Raw genomic sequence first — 13,177 nt, 5'->3', positions numbered from 1 at the left:
CTCGATTGCCCGAGATGACCACCTTGGCTTTTGTCAAGAGAGTTGTAAGTAGGGTGCAAGATCGCCTACGGCCACATCACCCTGATTGCGCTCGATCTCATCTGATCTCGGATGCTAAGCAGGGTCAGGCCTGGTTAGTACCTGGATGGGAGACCGCCTGGGAATACCAGGTGCCGTAGGCTTTTTTCCATTATGTTGTTGGCTTTGGCGACCTGCTGTATTTTTCCTCTCGATTGCCCGAGGTGACCACCTTGGCTTATGTCAAGAGAGTTGTAAGTAGGGTGCAAGATCGCCTACGGTCACATCACCCTGAATGCGCTCGATCTCGTCTGATCTCGGATGCTAAGCAGGGTCGGGCCTGGTTAGTACCTGGATGGGAGACCGCCTGGGAATACCAGGTGCCGAAGGCTTTCTTCCATTATGTTGTTGGCTTTGGCGACCTGCTGTATTTTTCCTCTCGATTGCCTGAGGTGACCACCTTGGCTTTTGTCAAGAGAGTTGTAAGTAGGGTGCAAGATTGCCTACGGCCACATCACCCTGAATGCACTCGATCTCGTCTGATCTCGGATGCTAAGCAGGGTCGGGCCTGGTTAGTACCTGGATGGGAGACCGCCTGGGAATACCAGGTGCCGTAGGCTTTTTTCCATTATGTTGTTGGCTTTGGCAACCTGCTGTATTTTTCCTCTCGATTACCCGAGGTGACCACCTTGGCTTTTGTCAAGAGAGTTGTAAGTAGGGATCAAGATCGCCTATGGCCACATCACCCTGAATGCGCTCGATCTCGTCTGATCTCAGATGCTAAGCAGGGTCGGGCCTGGTTAGTACCTGCATGGGAGACCGCCTGGGAATACCTGGTGCCGTAGGCTTTTTTCCATTATGTTGTTGGCTTTGGCGACCTGCTGTATTTTTCCTCTCGATTGCCCGAGGTGACCACCTTGGCTTTTGTCAAGAGAGTTGTAACTAGGGTGCAAGATCGCCTATGGCCACATCACCCTGATTGCGCTCGATTTCATCTGATCTCGGATGCTAAGCAGGGTCGGGCCTGGTTAGTACCTGGATGGGAGACCGGCTGGGAATACCAGGTGCCGTAGGCTTTTTTCCATTATGTCGTTGGCTTTGGCGACCTGCTGTATTTTTCCTCTCCATTGCCCAAGGTGACCACCTTGGCTTTTGTCAAGAGAGTTGTAAGTAGAGGGCAAGATTGCCCACGGCCACATCACCCTGAATGCGTTTGATCTCGTCTGATCTCAGATGCTAAGCAGGGTCGGGCCTGGTTAGTACCTGGATGGGAGACCGCCTGGGAATACCAGGTGCCGTAGGCTTTTTTCCATTATGTCGTTGGCTTTGGCGACCTGCTGTATTTTTCCTCTTGATTGCCCAAGGTGACCACCTTGGCTTTTGTCAAGAGAGTTGTAAGTAGGGTTCCAGATCGCTTACGGCCACATCACCCTGAATGCGTTTGATCTTGTCTGATCTCGGATGCTAAGCAGGGTCGGGCCTGGTTAGTACCTGGATGGGAGACCGCCTGGGAATACCAGGTGCCGTATGCTTTTTTCCATTATGTTGTTGGCTTTGGTGACCTGCTGTATTTTTCCTCTCGATTGCCCGAGGTGACCACCTTGGCTTTTGTCAAGAGAGTTGTAAGTAGGGTGCCAGATCGCCTACGGCTACATCACCCTGAATGCGCTCGATCTCGCCTGATCTCGGATGCTAAGCAGGGTCGGGCCTGGTTGGGTACCTGGATGGGAGACCGCCTGGGAATACCAGGTGCCGTAGGCTTTTTTCCATTATGTTGTTGGCTTTGGCGACCTGCTGTATTTTTCCTCTCGATTGCCCGAGGTGACCACCTTGGCTTTTTTCAAGAGAGTTGTAAGTAGGGTGCAAGATCGCCTACGGCCACATCACCCTGAATGCGCTCGATCTCGTCTGATCTCGGATGCTAAGCAGGGTCGGGCCTGGTTAGTACCTGGATGGGAGACCGCCTGGGAATACCAGGTGCCGTCGGCTTTTTTCCATTATGTTGTTGGCTTTGGCGACCTGCTGTATTTTTCTTCTCGATTGCCCGAGGTGACCACCTTGGCTTTTGTCAAGAGAGTTGTAAGTAGGGTGCAAGATTGCCTACGGCCACATCACCCTGAATGCGCTCGATCTCGTCTGATCTCGGATGCTAAGCAGGGTCGTGCCTGGTTAATACCTGTATGGGAGACCGCCTGGGAATACCAGGTGCCGTAGGCTTTTTTCCATTATGTTGTTGGCTTTGGCGACCTGCTGTATTTTTCCTCTCGATTGCCCGAGGTGACCACCTTGGCTTTTGTCAAGAGAGTTGTAAGTAGGGTGCAAGATCGCCTACAGCAACATCACCCTGAATGCGCTCAATCTCGTCTGATCTCGGATGCTAAGCAGGGTCGGGCCTGGTTAGTACCTGGATGGGAGACCGCCTGGGAATACCAGGTGCCGTAGGTTTTTTTCCATTATGTTGTTGGCTTTGGCGACCTGCTGTATTTTTCCTCTCGATTGCCCGAGGTGACCACCTTGGCTTTTGTCAAGAGAGTTGTAAGTAGGGTGCAAGATCGCCTACGGCCACATCACCCTGAATGCGCTCGATCTCGTCTGATCTCGGATGCTAAGCAGGGTCGGGCCTGGTTAGTACCTGGATGGGAGACCGCCTGCGAATACCAGGTGCCGTAGGCTTTTTTCCATTATGTTGTTGGTTTTGGCGACCTGCTGTATTTTTCCTCTCGATTGCCCGAGGTGACCACCTTGGCTTTTGTCAAGAGAGTTGTAAGTAGGGTGCAAGATCGCCTACGGCCACATCACCCTGAATGCGCTCGATCTCATCTGATCTCGGATGCTAAGCAGGGTCGGGCTTGGTTAGTACCTGGATGGGAGACCGCCTGCGAATACCAGGTGCCGTAGGCTTTTTTCCATTATGTTGTTGGTTTTGGCGACCTGCTGTATTTTTCCTCTCGATTGCCCGAGGTGACCACCTTGGCTTTTGTCAAGAGAGTTGTAAGTAGGGTGCAAGATCGCCTACGGCAACATCACCCTGAATGCGCTCGATCTCGTCTGATCTCGGATGCTAAGCAGGGTCGGGCCTGGTTAGTACCTGGATGGGAGACCGCCCGGGAATACCAGGTGCCGTAGGTTTTTTTCCATTATGTTGTTGGCTTTGGTGACCTGCTGTATTTTTCCTCTCGATTGCCCGAGGTGACCACCTTGGCTTTTGTCAAGAGAGTTGTAAGTAGGGTGCAAGATCGCCTACGGCCACATCACCCTGAATGCGCTCGATCTCGTCTGATCTCGGATGCCAAGCAGGGTCGCGCCTGGATAGTACCTGGATGGGAGACCGCCTGGGAATGGCAGGTGCCGTAGGCTTTTTTCCATTATGTTGTTGGCTTTGGCGACCTGCTGTATTTTTCCTCTCGATTGCCCGAGGTGACCACCTTGGCTTTTGTCAAGAGAGTTGTAAGTAGGGCGCACGGTCACCTACGGCCACATCACCCTGAATGCGCTCAATCTCGTCTGATCTCGGATGCTAAGTAGGGTCGGGCCTGGTTAGTAACTGGATGGGAGACCGCCTGGGAATACCAGGTGCCGTAGGCTTTTTTCCATTATGTTTTTGGCTTTGGTGACCTGCTGTATTTTTCCTCTCGAGTGCCCGAGGTGACCACCTTGGCTTTTGTCAAGAGAGTTGTAAGTAGGGTGCAAGATCGCCTACGGCCACATCACCCTGAATGCGCTCGATCTCGTCTGATTTCGGATGCTAAGGACGGTCGGGCCTGGTTAGTACCTGGATGGGAGACCGCCTGGGAATACCGGGTGCCGTAGGCTTTTTTCCATTATGTTGTTGGCTTTGGCGACCTGCTGTATTTTTCCTCTCGATTGCCCGAGGTGACCACCTTGGCTTTTGTCAAGAGAGTTGTAAGTAGGGTGCAAGATCGCCTACGGCCACATCACCCTGAATGCGCTCGATCTCGTCTGATCTCGGATGCTAAGCAGTGTCGGGCCTGGTTAGTACCTGGATGGGAGACCGCCTGGGAATACCGGGTGCCGTAGGCTTTTTTCCATTATGTTGTTGGCTTTGGCGACCTGCTGTATTTTTCCTCTCAATTGCCCGAGGTGACCACTTTGGCTTTTGTCAAGAGAGTTGTAAGTAGGGAGCAAGATTGCCTATGGCCACATCACCCTGAATGCGCTCGATCTCGTCTGATCTCGGATGCTAAGCGGGGTCGGGCCTGGTTAGTACCTGGATGGGAGACCGCCTGGGAATACCAGGTGCCATAGGCTTTTTTCCATTATGTTGTAGGCTTTGGCGACCTGCTGTATTTTTCCTCTCGATTGCCCGAGGTGACCACCTTGGCTTTTGTCAAGAGAGTTGTAAGTAGGGTGCAAGATCGCCTACAGCCACATCACCCTGACTGCGCTCGATCTCGTCTGATCTCGGATGCTAAACAGGGTCGGGCCTGGTTAGTACCTGGATGGGAGACCGCCTGGGAATACCAGGTGCCGTAGGCTTTTTTCCATTATGTTGTTGGCTTTGGCGACCTGCTGTATTTTTCCTCTCTATTGCCCGAGGTGACCACCTTGGCTTTTGTCAAGAGAGTTGTAAGGAGGGTGCAAGATCGCCTACGGCCACATCACCCTGAATGCGCTCAATCTCGTCTGATCTCAGATGCTAAGCAGGGTCGGGCCTGGTTAGTACCTGGATGGGAGACCGCCTGGGAATACCAGGTGCCGTAGGCTTTTTTTCATTATGTTGTTGGCTTTGGCGACCTGCTGTATTTTTCCTCTCGATTGCCCGAGGTGACCACCTTGGCTTTTGTCAAGAGAGTTGTAAGTAGGGTGCCAGATCGCCTACGGCTACATCACCCTGAATGCGCTCGATCTCGTCTGATCTCGGATGCTAAGCAGGGTCGGGCCTGGTTAGTACCTGGATGGGAGACCGCCTGGGAATACCAGGTGCCGTAGGTTTTTTTCCATTATGTTGTTGGCTTTGGCGACCTGCTGTATTTTTCCTCTCGATTGCCCAAGGTGACCACCTTGGCTTTTGTCAAGAGAGTTGTAAGTAGGGTGCCAGATCGCCTACGGCAACATCACCCTGAATGCGCTCAATCTCGTCTGATCTCGGATGCTAAGCAGGGTCGGGCCTGGTTAGTACCTGGATGGGAGACCGCCTGGGAATACCAGGTGCCGTAGGCTTTTTTCCATTATGTTGTTGGCTTTGGCGACCTGCTGTATTTTTCCTCTCGATTGCCCGAGGTGACCACCTTGGCTTTTTTCAAGAGAGTTGTAAGTAGGGTGCAAGATCGCCTACGGCCACATCACCCTGAATGCGCTCGATCTCGTCTGATCTCGGATGCTAAGCAGGGTCGGGCCTGGTTAGTACCTGGATGGGAGACCGCCTGGGACTACCAGGTGCCGTAGGCTTTTTCCCATTATGTTGTTGGCTTTGGCGACCTGCTGTATTTTTCCTCTCGATTGCCCGAGGTGACCACCTTGGCTTTTGTCAAGAGAGTTGTAAGTAGGGTGAAAGATTGCCTACGGCCACATCACCCTGAATGCGCTCGATCTCGTCTGATCTCGGATGCTAAGCAGGGTCGGGCCTGGTTAGTACCTGGATGGGAGACCGCCTGCGAATACCAGGTGCCGTAGGCTTTTTTCCATTATGTTGTTGGTTTTGGCGACCTGCTGTATTTTTCCTCTCGATTGCCCGAGGTGACCACCTTGGCTTTGTCAAGAGAGTTGTAAGTAAAGTGCAAGATCGCCTACGGCAACATCACCCTGAATGCGCTCGATCTCGTCTGATCTCGGATGCTAAGCAGGGTCGGGCCTGGTTAGTACCTGGATGGGAGACCGCCTGCGAATACCAGGTGCTGTAGGCTTTTTTCCATTATGTTGTTGGTTTTGGCGACCTGCTGTATTTTTCCTCTCGATTGCCCGAGGTGACCACCTTGGCTTTTGTCAAGAGAGTTGTAAGTAGGGTGCAAGATCGCCTACAGCAACATCACCCTGAATGCGCTCAATCTCGTCTGATCTCGGATGCTAAGCAGGGTCGGGCCTGGTTAGTACCTGGATGGGAGACCGCCTGGGAATACCAGGTGCCGTAGGTTTTTTTCCATTATGTTGTTGGCTTTGGCGACCTGCTGTATTTTTCCTCTCGATTGCCCGAGGTGACCACCTTGGCTTTTGTCAAGAGAGTTGTAAGTAGGGTGCAAGATCGCCTACGGCCACATCACCCTGAATGCGCTCGATCTCGTCTGATCTCGGATGCTAAGCAGGGTCGGGCCTGGTTAGTACCTGGATGGGAGACCGCCTGCGAATACCAGGTGCCGTAGGCTTTTTTCCATTATGTTGTTGGTTTTGGCGACCTGCTGTATTTTTCCTCTCGATTGCCCGAGGTGACCACCTTGGCTTTTGTCAAGAGAGTTGTAAGTAGGGTGCAAGATCGCCTACGGCCACATCACCCTGAATGCGCTCGATCTCATCTGATCTCGGATGCTAAGCAGGGTCGGGCTTGGTTAGTACCTGGATGGGAGACCGCCTGCGAATACCAGGTGCCGTAGGCTTTTTTCCATTATGTTGTTGGTTTTGGCGACCTGCTGTATTTTTCCTCTCGATTGCCCGAGGTGACCACCTTGGCTTTTGTCAAGAGAGTTGTAAGTAGGGTGCAAGATCGCCTACGGCAACATCACCCTGAATGCGCTCGATCTCGTCTGATCTCGGATGCTAAGCAGGGTCGGGCCTGGTTAGTACCTGGATGGGAGACCGCCCGGGAATACCAGGTGCCGTAGGTTTTTTTCCATTATGTTGTTGGCTTTGGTGACCTGCTGTATTTTTCCTCTCGATTGCCCGAGGTGACCACCTTGGCTTTTGTCAAGAGAGTTGTAAGTAGGGTGCAAGATCGCCTACGGCCACATCACCCTGAATGCGCTCGATCTCGTCTGATCTCGGATGCCAAGCAGGGTCGCGCCTGGATAGTACCTGGATGGGAGACCGCCTGGGAATGGCAGGCGCCGTAGGCTTTTTTCCATTATGTTGTTGGCTTTGGCGACCTGCTGTATTTTTCCTCTCGATTGCCCGAGGTGACCACCTTGGCTTTTGTCAAGAGAGTTGTAAGTAGGGCGCACGGTCACCTACGGCCACATCACCCTGAATGCGCTCAATCTCGTCTGATCTCGGATGCTAAGTAGGGTCGGGCCTGGTTAGTAACTGGATGGGAGACCGCCTGGGAATACTAGGTGCCGTAGGCTTTTTTCCATTATGTTTTTGGCTTTGGTGACCTGCTGTATTTTTCCTCTCGAGTGCCCGAGGTGACCACCTTGGCTTTTGTCAAGAGAGTTGTAAGTAGGGTGCAAGATCGCCTACGGCCACATCACCCTGAATGCGCTCGATCTCGTCTGATTTCGGATGCTAAGGACGGTCGGGCCTGGTTAGTACCTGGATGGGAGACCGCCTGGGAATACCGGGTGCCGTAGGCTTTTTTCCATTATGTTGTTGGCTTTGGCGACCTGCTGTATTTTTCCTCTCGATTGCCCGAGGTGACCACCTTGGCTTTTGTCAAGAGAGTTGTAAGTAGGGTGCAAGATCGCCTACGGCCACATCACCCTGAATGCGCTCGATATCGTCTGATCTCGGATGCTAAGCAGTGTCGGGCCTGGTTAGTACCTGGATGGGAGACCGCCTGGGAATACCGGGTGCCGTAGGCTTTTTTCCATTATGTTGTTGGCTTTGGCGACCTGCTGTATTTTTCCTCTCAATTGCCCGAGGTGACCACTTTGGCTTTTGTCAAGAGAGTTGTAAGTAGGGAGCAAGATTGCCTATGGCCACATCACCCTGAATGCGCTCGATCTCGTCTGATCTCGGATGCTAAGCGGGGTCGGGCCTGGTTAGTAACTGGATGGGAGACCGCCTGTGAATACCAGGTGCCATAGGCTTTTTTCCATTATGTTGTAGGCTTTGGCGACCTGCTGTATTTTTCCTCTCGATTGCCCGAGGTGACCACCTTGGCTTTTGTCAAGAGAGTTGTAAGTAGGGTGCAAGATCGCCTACAGCCACATCACCCTGACTGCGCTCGATCTCGTCTGATCTCGGATGCTAAACAGGGTCGGGCCTGGTTAGTACCTGGATGGGAGACCGCCTGGGAATACCAGGTGCCGTAGGCTTTTTTCCATTATGTTGTTGGCTTTGGCGACCTGCTGTATTTTTCCTCTCTATTGCCCGAGGTGACCACCTTGGCTTTTGTCAAGAGAGTTGTAAGGAGGGTGCAAGATCGCCTACGGCCACATCACCCTGAATGCGCTCGATCTCGTCTGATCTCAGATGCTAAGCAGGGTCGGGCCTGGTTAGTACCTGGATGGGAGACCGCCTGGGAATACCAGGTGCCGTAGGCTTTTTTTCATTATGTTGTTGGCTTTGGCGACCTGCTGTATTTTTCCTCTCGATTGCCCGAGGTGACCACCTTGGCTTTTGTTAAGAGAGTTGTAAGTAGGATGCAAGATCGCCTACGGCCACATCACACTGAATGCGTTCGATCTCGTCTGATCTCGGATGCTAAGCAGGGTCAGGCCTGGTTATTACCTGGATGGGAGACCGCCTGGAAATACCAGGTGCCGTAGGCTTTTTTCCATTATGTTGTTGGCTTTGGCGACCTGCTGTATTTTTCCTCTAAATTGCCCGAGGTGACCACCTTGGCTTTTGTCAAGAGAGTTGTAAGTAGGGTGCAAAATTGCCTACGGCCACATCACCTTGAATGCGCTCGATTTCGTCTGATCTCATATGCTAAGCAGGGTCGGGCCTGGTTAGTACCTGGATGGGAGACCGCCTGGGAATACCAGGTGCCGTAGGCTTTTTTCCATTATATTGTTGGCTTTGGCGACCTGCTGTATTTTTCCTCTCGATTGCCCGAGGTGACCACCTTGGCTTTTGTCAAGAGAGTTGTAAGTAGAGTGCAAAATCGCCTATGGCCACATCACCCTGAATGCGCTCGATCTCGTCTGATCTCGGATGCTAGGCAGGGTCGGGCCTGGTTAGTACCTGGATGGGAGACCGCCTGGGAATACCAGGTGCCGTAGGCTTTTTTCCATTATGTTGTTGGCTTTGGCGACCTGCTGTATTTTTCCTCTCAATTGCCCGAGGTGATCACCTACAGCCACATCACCCTGAATGCGCTCGATCTAATCTGATCTCGGATGCTAAGCAGGGTCGGGCCCTGGTTAGTACCTGGATGGGAGACCGCCTGGGAATACCAGGTGCCGTAGGCATTTTTTCATTATGTTGTTGGCTTTGGCGACCTGCTGTATTTTTCCTCTCGATTGCCCGAGGTGACCACCTTGGCTTTTGTCAAGAGAGTTGTAAGTAGGGTGCAAGATCGCCTACGGCCACGTCACACTGAATGCGCTTGATCTCGTCTGATCTCGGATGCTAAGCAGAGTCGGGCCTGGTTAGTACTTGGATGGGAGACCGCCTGGGAATACCCGGTGCCGTAGGCTTTTTTCCATTATGTTGTTGGCTTTGGCGACCTGCTGTATTTTTCCTCTCGATTGCCCGAGGTGACCACCTTGGCTTTTGTCAAGAGAGTTGTAAGTAGAGTGCAAGATCGCCTACGGCCACATCACCCTGAATGCCCTCGATCTCGTCTGATCTCGGATGCTAAGCAGGGTCGAGCCTGGTTAGTACCTGGATGGTAGACCGCCTGGGAATACCAGGTGCCGTAGGCTTTTTTCCATTATGTTGTTGGCTTTGGCGACCTGCTGTATTTTTCCTCTCGATTGCCCGAGGTGACCACCTTGGCTTTTGTCAAGAGAGTTGTAAGTAGGGTGCAAGATTGCCTACGGCCACATCACCCTGAATGCGCTCAAACTCGTCTGATCTCGGATGCTAAGCAGGGTCGGGCCTTGTTAGGAGACCGCCTGGGAATACCAGCTGCCGTAGGCTTTTTTTTATTATGTTGTTGGCTTTAGCGACCTGCTGTATTTTTCCTCTCGATTGCCCGAGGTGACCACCTTGGCTTTTGTCAAGAGAGTTGTAAGTAGGGTGCAAGATCGCCTACGGCCACATCACCCTGAATGCGCTCGATCTCGTCTGATCTCGGATGCTAAGCCGGGTCGGGCCTGGTTAGTACCAGGATCGGAGACCGCCTTGGAATACCAGGTGCCGTAGACTTTTTTCCATTATGTTGTTGGCTTTGGCGACCTGCTGTATTTTTCCTCTCGATTGCCCGAGGTGACCACCTTGGCTTTTGTCAAGAGAGTTGTAAGTAGGGTGCAAGATCGCCTACGGCCACATCACCCTGAATGCGCTTGATCTCGTCTGATCTCAGATGCTAAGCAGGGTCGGGCCTGGTTAGTACCTGGATGGGAGACCGCCTGGGAATACCAAGTGCCGTAGGCTTTTTTCCATTATGTTGTTGGCTTTGGCAACCTGCTGTATTTTTCCTCTCGATTGCCCGAGGTGACCACCTTGGCTTTTGTCAAGAGAGTTGTAAGTAGGGTGCAAGATCGCCTACGGCCACATCACCCTGAATGCGTTCGATCTCATCTGATCTCGGATGCTAAGCAGGGTCGGGCTTTGTTAGTACCTGGATGGGAGACCGCCTGGGAATACCAGGTGCCGTAGACTTTTTTCCATTATGTTGTTGGCTTTGGCGACCTGCTGTATTTTTCCTCTCGATTGGCGAGGTGACCACCTTGGCTTTTGTCAAGAGAGTTGTAAGTAGGGTGCAAGATCGCCTACGGCCACATCACCCTGAATGCGCTCGATCTCGTCTGATCTCGGATGCTAAGCAGGGTTGGGCCTGGTTAGTACCTGGATGGGAGACCGAATGGGAATACCAGTTGCCGTAGGCTTTTTTCCATCATGTTGTTGGCTTTGGCGACCTGCTGTATTTTTCCTCTCGATTGCCCGAGGTGACCACCTTGGCTTTTGTCAAGAGAGTTGTAAGTAGGGTGCAAGATCGCCTACGGCCACATCACCCTGAATGCGTTCGATCTCATCTGATCTCGGATGCTAAGCAGGGTCGGGCTTTGTTAGTACCTGGATGGGAGACCGCCTGGGAATACCAGGTGCCGTAGGCTTTTTTCCATTATGTTGTTGGCTTTGGTGACCTGCTGTATTTTTCCTCTCAATTGCCCGAGGTGACCACCTTGGCTTTTGTCAAGAGAGTTGTAAGTAGGGTGCAAGATCGCTTACGGCCACATCACACTGAATGCGCTCAATCTCATCTGATCTCGGATGCTAAGCAGGGTCGGGCTTGGTTAGTACCTGGATGGGAGACCGCCTGGGAATACCAGGTGACGTAGGCTTTTTTCCATTATGTTGTTGGCTTTGGCGACCTGCTGTATTTTTCCTCTCGATTCCCCGAGGTGACCACCTCGGCTTTTGTCAAGAGAGTTGTAAGTAGGGTGCAAGATCACCTACAGCCACATCACCCTGAATGCGCTCGATCTCATCTGATCTCGGATGCTAAGCAGGGTCGGGCCTGGTTAGTACCTGGATGGGAGACCGCCTGGGATAACCAGGTGCCGTAGGCTTTTTTCCATTATGTTGTTGGCTTTGGCGACCTGCTGTATTTTTCCTCTCGATTGCCCGAGGTGACCACCTTGGCTTTTGTCAAGAGAGTTGTAAGTAGGGTGCAAGATCGCCTACGGCCACATCACCCTGAATGCGCTCGATCTCGTCTGATCTCGGATGCTAAGCATGGTCGCGCCTGGTTAGTATCTGGATGGGAGACCGCCTGGGAATACCAGGTGCCGTAGGCTTTTTTCCATTATGTTGTTGGCTTTGGCGACCTGCTGTATTTTTCCTCTCGATTGCCCGAGGTGACCACCTTGGCTTTTGTCAAGAGAGTTGTAAGTAGGGTGCAAGATCGCCTACGGCCACATCACCCTGAATGTGCTTGATTTCGTCTGATCACGGATGCTAAGCAGGGTCGGGCCTGGTTAGTACCTGGATGGGAGACCGCTTCGGAATACCAGGTGCCGTAGGCTTTTTTCCATTATGTTGTTGGCTTTGGCGACCTGCTGTATTTTTCCTCTCTATTGCCCGAGGTGACCACCTTGGCTTTTGTCAAGAGAGTTGTAAGTAGGGTGCAAGATCGCCTATGGCCACATCACCCTGAATGCACTCGATCTCGTCTGATTTTGGATGCTAAGCAGCGTCAGGCCTGGTTAGTACCTGGATGGGAGACCGCCTGGGAATACCAGGGGCCGTATGCTTTTTTCCATTATGTTGTTGGCTTTGGCGACCTGCTGTATTTTTCCTCTCGATTGCCCGAGGTGACCACCTTGGCTTTTGTCAAGAGAGTTGTAAGTAGGGTGCAAGGTCGCCTACGGCCACATCACCCTGAATGCACTCGATCTCGTCTGATCTCGGATGCTAAGCAGCGTCAGGCCTGGTTAGTACCTGGATGGGAGACCGCCTGGGAATACCAGGGGCCGTATGCTTTTTTCCATTATGTTGTTGGCTTTGGCAACCTGCTGTATTTTTCCTCTCGATTGCCCGAGGTGACCACCTTGGCTTTTGTCAAGAGAGTTGTAAGTAGGGTGCAAGCTCACTTATGGCCACATCACCCTGAATTCGCTCGATCTCGTCTGATCTCGGATGTTAATCAGGGTCGGGCCTGGTTAGTACCTGGATGGGAGACCGCCTGGGAATACCAGGTGCCGTAGGCTTTTTTCCATTATGTTGTTGGCTTTGGCGACCTGCTGCATTTTCCCTCTCGATTGCCCGAGGTGACCACCTTGGCTTTTGTCAAGAGAGTTGTAAGTAGGGTGCAAGCTCACCTACGGCCACTTCACCCTGAATGCGCTCGATCTCGTCTGATCTCGGATGCTAAGCAGGGTCAGGCCTGGTTAGTACCTGGATGGGAGACCGCCTGGGAATACCAGGTGCCGTAGGCTTTTTTCCATTATGTTGTTGGCTTTGGCGACCTGCTGTATTTTTCCTCTCGATTGCCCGAGGTGACCACCTTGGCTTTTGTCAAGAGAGTTGTAAGTAGGGTACAAGATAGCCTACGGCCACATCACCCTGAATGCGCTTGATTTCGTCTGATCTCGGATGCTAAGCAGGGTCGGGCCTGGTTAGTACCTGGATGGGAGACCGCCTGGGAATACCAGGTGCCGTAGGCTTTTTTCCATTATGTTGTAGGCTTTGGCGACCTGCTGTATTTTTCCTCTCGATT

At 52.3% G+C, this 13,177-nt stretch overlaps 30 non-coding genes and 27 pseudogenes across 30 annotated transcripts; all 57 read left to right on the top strand.

Annotated features, from left to right (window-relative positions):
* The first annotated feature begins 63 nt into the window (after positions 1–63).
* On the top strand, positions 64–182 carry LOC143976516 (5S ribosomal RNA). Its single transcript, XR_013272820.1, has one exon. It is a non-coding gene; the product is annotated as a 5S ribosomal RNA (ribosomal RNA).
* A 109-nt stretch (positions 183–291) lies between these two features.
* LOC143976700 (5S ribosomal RNA) lies at positions 292–410 on the top strand. Its single transcript, XR_013272997.1, has one exon. It is a non-coding gene; the product is annotated as a 5S ribosomal RNA (ribosomal RNA).
* A 109-nt stretch (positions 411–519) lies between these two features.
* On the top strand, positions 520–638 carry LOC143978400 (5S ribosomal RNA). The gene has a single exon (XR_013273937.1). It is a non-coding gene; the product is annotated as a 5S ribosomal RNA (ribosomal RNA).
* A 109-nt stretch (positions 639–747) lies between these two features.
* Positions 748–866, top strand: LOC143977428 (5S ribosomal RNA). The gene has a single exon (XR_013273707.1). It is a non-coding gene; the product is annotated as a 5S ribosomal RNA (ribosomal RNA).
* A 109-nt stretch (positions 867–975) lies between these two features.
* Positions 976–1,094, top strand: LOC143977088 (5S ribosomal RNA). The gene has a single exon (XR_013273373.1). It is a non-coding gene; the product is annotated as a 5S ribosomal RNA (ribosomal RNA).
* Positions 1,095–1,203: 109 nt separating this feature from the next.
* LOC143977143 (5S ribosomal RNA) lies at positions 1,204–1,322 on the top strand. The gene has a single exon (XR_013273428.1). It is a non-coding gene; the product is annotated as a 5S ribosomal RNA (ribosomal RNA).
* Positions 1,323–1,431: 109 nt separating this feature from the next.
* LOC143978223 (5S ribosomal RNA) lies at positions 1,432–1,550 on the top strand (annotated as a pseudogene).
* Positions 1,551–1,659: 109 nt separating this feature from the next.
* On the top strand, positions 1,660–1,779 carry LOC143978213 (5S ribosomal RNA; annotated as a pseudogene).
* A 109-nt stretch (positions 1,780–1,888) lies between these two features.
* LOC143980123 (5S ribosomal RNA) lies at positions 1,889–2,007 on the top strand. The gene has a single exon (XR_013274266.1). It is a non-coding gene; the product is annotated as a 5S ribosomal RNA (ribosomal RNA).
* A 109-nt stretch (positions 2,008–2,116) lies between these two features.
* On the top strand, positions 2,117–2,235 carry LOC143977341 (5S ribosomal RNA). The gene has a single exon (XR_013273625.1). It is a non-coding gene; the product is annotated as a 5S ribosomal RNA (ribosomal RNA).
* Positions 2,236–2,344: 109 nt separating this feature from the next.
* On the top strand, positions 2,345–2,463 carry LOC143978495 (5S ribosomal RNA; annotated as a pseudogene).
* Positions 2,464–2,572: 109 nt separating this feature from the next.
* On the top strand, positions 2,573–2,691 carry LOC143976389 (5S ribosomal RNA). Its single transcript, XR_013272698.1, has one exon. It is a non-coding gene; the product is annotated as a 5S ribosomal RNA (ribosomal RNA).
* A 109-nt stretch (positions 2,692–2,800) lies between these two features.
* On the top strand, positions 2,801–2,919 carry LOC143976590 (5S ribosomal RNA). Its single transcript, XR_013272891.1, has one exon. It is a non-coding gene; the product is annotated as a 5S ribosomal RNA (ribosomal RNA).
* A 109-nt stretch (positions 2,920–3,028) lies between these two features.
* On the top strand, positions 3,029–3,147 carry LOC143976758 (5S ribosomal RNA). Its single transcript, XR_013273053.1, has one exon. It is a non-coding gene; the product is annotated as a 5S ribosomal RNA (ribosomal RNA).
* Positions 3,148–3,256: 109 nt separating this feature from the next.
* On the top strand, positions 3,257–3,375 carry LOC143977823 (5S ribosomal RNA; annotated as a pseudogene).
* Positions 3,376–3,484: 109 nt separating this feature from the next.
* LOC143978716 (5S ribosomal RNA) lies at positions 3,485–3,603 on the top strand (annotated as a pseudogene).
* Positions 3,604–3,712: 109 nt separating this feature from the next.
* On the top strand, positions 3,713–3,831 carry LOC143978373 (5S ribosomal RNA; annotated as a pseudogene).
* Positions 3,832–3,940: 109 nt separating this feature from the next.
* Positions 3,941–4,059, top strand: LOC143976671 (5S ribosomal RNA). Its single transcript, XR_013272968.1, has one exon. It is a non-coding gene; the product is annotated as a 5S ribosomal RNA (ribosomal RNA).
* Positions 4,060–4,168: 109 nt separating this feature from the next.
* LOC143980073 (5S ribosomal RNA) lies at positions 4,169–4,287 on the top strand. Its single transcript, XR_013274217.1, has one exon. It is a non-coding gene; the product is annotated as a 5S ribosomal RNA (ribosomal RNA).
* A 109-nt stretch (positions 4,288–4,396) lies between these two features.
* On the top strand, positions 4,397–4,515 carry LOC143977237 (5S ribosomal RNA). The gene has a single exon (XR_013273519.1). It is a non-coding gene; the product is annotated as a 5S ribosomal RNA (ribosomal RNA).
* A 109-nt stretch (positions 4,516–4,624) lies between these two features.
* Positions 4,625–4,743, top strand: LOC143977624 (5S ribosomal RNA; annotated as a pseudogene).
* A 109-nt stretch (positions 4,744–4,852) lies between these two features.
* LOC143976347 (5S ribosomal RNA) lies at positions 4,853–4,971 on the top strand. The gene has a single exon (XR_013272658.1). It is a non-coding gene; the product is annotated as a 5S ribosomal RNA (ribosomal RNA).
* A 109-nt stretch (positions 4,972–5,080) lies between these two features.
* Positions 5,081–5,199, top strand: LOC143977138 (5S ribosomal RNA). The gene has a single exon (XR_013273423.1). It is a non-coding gene; the product is annotated as a 5S ribosomal RNA (ribosomal RNA).
* A 109-nt stretch (positions 5,200–5,308) lies between these two features.
* LOC143976753 (5S ribosomal RNA) lies at positions 5,309–5,427 on the top strand. The gene has a single exon (XR_013273048.1). It is a non-coding gene; the product is annotated as a 5S ribosomal RNA (ribosomal RNA).
* A 109-nt stretch (positions 5,428–5,536) lies between these two features.
* LOC143976388 (5S ribosomal RNA) lies at positions 5,537–5,655 on the top strand. Its single transcript, XR_013272697.1, has one exon. It is a non-coding gene; the product is annotated as a 5S ribosomal RNA (ribosomal RNA).
* A 108-nt stretch (positions 5,656–5,763) lies between these two features.
* LOC143977030 (5S ribosomal RNA) lies at positions 5,764–5,882 on the top strand. Its single transcript, XR_013273316.1, has one exon. It is a non-coding gene; the product is annotated as a 5S ribosomal RNA (ribosomal RNA).
* A 109-nt stretch (positions 5,883–5,991) lies between these two features.
* LOC143978494 (5S ribosomal RNA) lies at positions 5,992–6,110 on the top strand (annotated as a pseudogene).
* A 109-nt stretch (positions 6,111–6,219) lies between these two features.
* LOC143976387 (5S ribosomal RNA) lies at positions 6,220–6,338 on the top strand. The gene has a single exon (XR_013272696.1). It is a non-coding gene; the product is annotated as a 5S ribosomal RNA (ribosomal RNA).
* Positions 6,339–6,447: 109 nt separating this feature from the next.
* On the top strand, positions 6,448–6,566 carry LOC143976589 (5S ribosomal RNA). Its single transcript, XR_013272890.1, has one exon. It is a non-coding gene; the product is annotated as a 5S ribosomal RNA (ribosomal RNA).
* Positions 6,567–6,675: 109 nt separating this feature from the next.
* LOC143976757 (5S ribosomal RNA) lies at positions 6,676–6,794 on the top strand. The gene has a single exon (XR_013273052.1). It is a non-coding gene; the product is annotated as a 5S ribosomal RNA (ribosomal RNA).
* Positions 6,795–6,903: 109 nt separating this feature from the next.
* LOC143978225 (5S ribosomal RNA) lies at positions 6,904–7,022 on the top strand (annotated as a pseudogene).
* Positions 7,023–7,131: 109 nt separating this feature from the next.
* Positions 7,132–7,250, top strand: LOC143979104 (5S ribosomal RNA; annotated as a pseudogene).
* Positions 7,251–7,359: 109 nt separating this feature from the next.
* Positions 7,360–7,478, top strand: LOC143978371 (5S ribosomal RNA; annotated as a pseudogene).
* Positions 7,479–7,587: 109 nt separating this feature from the next.
* LOC143978105 (5S ribosomal RNA) lies at positions 7,588–7,706 on the top strand (annotated as a pseudogene).
* A 109-nt stretch (positions 7,707–7,815) lies between these two features.
* Positions 7,816–7,934, top strand: LOC143977968 (5S ribosomal RNA; annotated as a pseudogene).
* Positions 7,935–8,043: 109 nt separating this feature from the next.
* Positions 8,044–8,162, top strand: LOC143977236 (5S ribosomal RNA). The gene has a single exon (XR_013273518.1). It is a non-coding gene; the product is annotated as a 5S ribosomal RNA (ribosomal RNA).
* Positions 8,163–8,271: 109 nt separating this feature from the next.
* On the top strand, positions 8,272–8,390 carry LOC143976491 (5S ribosomal RNA). Its single transcript, XR_013272797.1, has one exon. It is a non-coding gene; the product is annotated as a 5S ribosomal RNA (ribosomal RNA).
* A 109-nt stretch (positions 8,391–8,499) lies between these two features.
* On the top strand, positions 8,500–8,618 carry LOC143979240 (5S ribosomal RNA; annotated as a pseudogene).
* A 109-nt stretch (positions 8,619–8,727) lies between these two features.
* Positions 8,728–8,846, top strand: LOC143977866 (5S ribosomal RNA; annotated as a pseudogene).
* A 109-nt stretch (positions 8,847–8,955) lies between these two features.
* LOC143976925 (5S ribosomal RNA) lies at positions 8,956–9,074 on the top strand. Its single transcript, XR_013273216.1, has one exon. It is a non-coding gene; the product is annotated as a 5S ribosomal RNA (ribosomal RNA).
* A 66-nt stretch (positions 9,075–9,140) lies between these two features.
* On the top strand, positions 9,141–9,260 carry LOC143978943 (5S ribosomal RNA; annotated as a pseudogene).
* Positions 9,261–9,369: 109 nt separating this feature from the next.
* LOC143977480 (5S ribosomal RNA) lies at positions 9,370–9,488 on the top strand. The gene has a single exon (XR_013273756.1). It is a non-coding gene; the product is annotated as a 5S ribosomal RNA (ribosomal RNA).
* A 109-nt stretch (positions 9,489–9,597) lies between these two features.
* Positions 9,598–9,716, top strand: LOC143979906 (5S ribosomal RNA). The gene has a single exon (XR_013274117.1). It is a non-coding gene; the product is annotated as a 5S ribosomal RNA (ribosomal RNA).
* Positions 9,717–10,042: 326 nt separating this feature from the next.
* On the top strand, positions 10,043–10,161 carry LOC143978779 (5S ribosomal RNA; annotated as a pseudogene).
* Positions 10,162–10,270: 109 nt separating this feature from the next.
* Positions 10,271–10,389, top strand: LOC143976620 (5S ribosomal RNA). The gene has a single exon (XR_013272920.1). It is a non-coding gene; the product is annotated as a 5S ribosomal RNA (ribosomal RNA).
* Positions 10,390–10,498: 109 nt separating this feature from the next.
* LOC143978271 (5S ribosomal RNA) lies at positions 10,499–10,617 on the top strand (annotated as a pseudogene).
* Positions 10,618–10,725: 108 nt separating this feature from the next.
* Positions 10,726–10,844, top strand: LOC143977196 (5S ribosomal RNA). Its single transcript, XR_013273479.1, has one exon. It is a non-coding gene; the product is annotated as a 5S ribosomal RNA (ribosomal RNA).
* A 109-nt stretch (positions 10,845–10,953) lies between these two features.
* On the top strand, positions 10,954–11,072 carry LOC143977678 (5S ribosomal RNA; annotated as a pseudogene).
* Positions 11,073–11,181: 109 nt separating this feature from the next.
* LOC143978811 (5S ribosomal RNA) lies at positions 11,182–11,300 on the top strand (annotated as a pseudogene).
* A 109-nt stretch (positions 11,301–11,409) lies between these two features.
* Positions 11,410–11,528, top strand: LOC143978043 (5S ribosomal RNA; annotated as a pseudogene).
* Positions 11,529–11,637: 109 nt separating this feature from the next.
* On the top strand, positions 11,638–11,756 carry LOC143977594 (5S ribosomal RNA; annotated as a pseudogene).
* A 109-nt stretch (positions 11,757–11,865) lies between these two features.
* LOC143978929 (5S ribosomal RNA) lies at positions 11,866–11,984 on the top strand (annotated as a pseudogene).
* Positions 11,985–12,093: 109 nt separating this feature from the next.
* LOC143979406 (5S ribosomal RNA) lies at positions 12,094–12,212 on the top strand (annotated as a pseudogene).
* Positions 12,213–12,321: 109 nt separating this feature from the next.
* Positions 12,322–12,440, top strand: LOC143978380 (5S ribosomal RNA; annotated as a pseudogene).
* A 109-nt stretch (positions 12,441–12,549) lies between these two features.
* LOC143977856 (5S ribosomal RNA) lies at positions 12,550–12,668 on the top strand (annotated as a pseudogene).
* A 109-nt stretch (positions 12,669–12,777) lies between these two features.
* LOC143977613 (5S ribosomal RNA) lies at positions 12,778–12,896 on the top strand (annotated as a pseudogene).
* Positions 12,897–13,005: 109 nt separating this feature from the next.
* LOC143976673 (5S ribosomal RNA) lies at positions 13,006–13,124 on the top strand. The gene has a single exon (XR_013272970.1). It is a non-coding gene; the product is annotated as a 5S ribosomal RNA (ribosomal RNA).
* The last annotated feature ends 53 nt before the right edge of the window (positions 13,125–13,177 follow it).

The sequence above is a fragment of the Lithobates pipiens genome, unplaced genomic scaffold (assembly GCF_037356315.1).
Source record: "Lithobates pipiens isolate NorthernLeopardFrog02 unplaced genomic scaffold, aLitPip1_a1.2 Scaffold_13, whole genome shotgun sequence".
NCBI classification, from domain to species: domain Eukaryota; kingdom Metazoa; phylum Chordata; class Amphibia; order Anura; family Ranidae; genus Lithobates; species Lithobates pipiens.
This window is presented reverse-complemented; position numbering and strand designations above follow the sequence as displayed.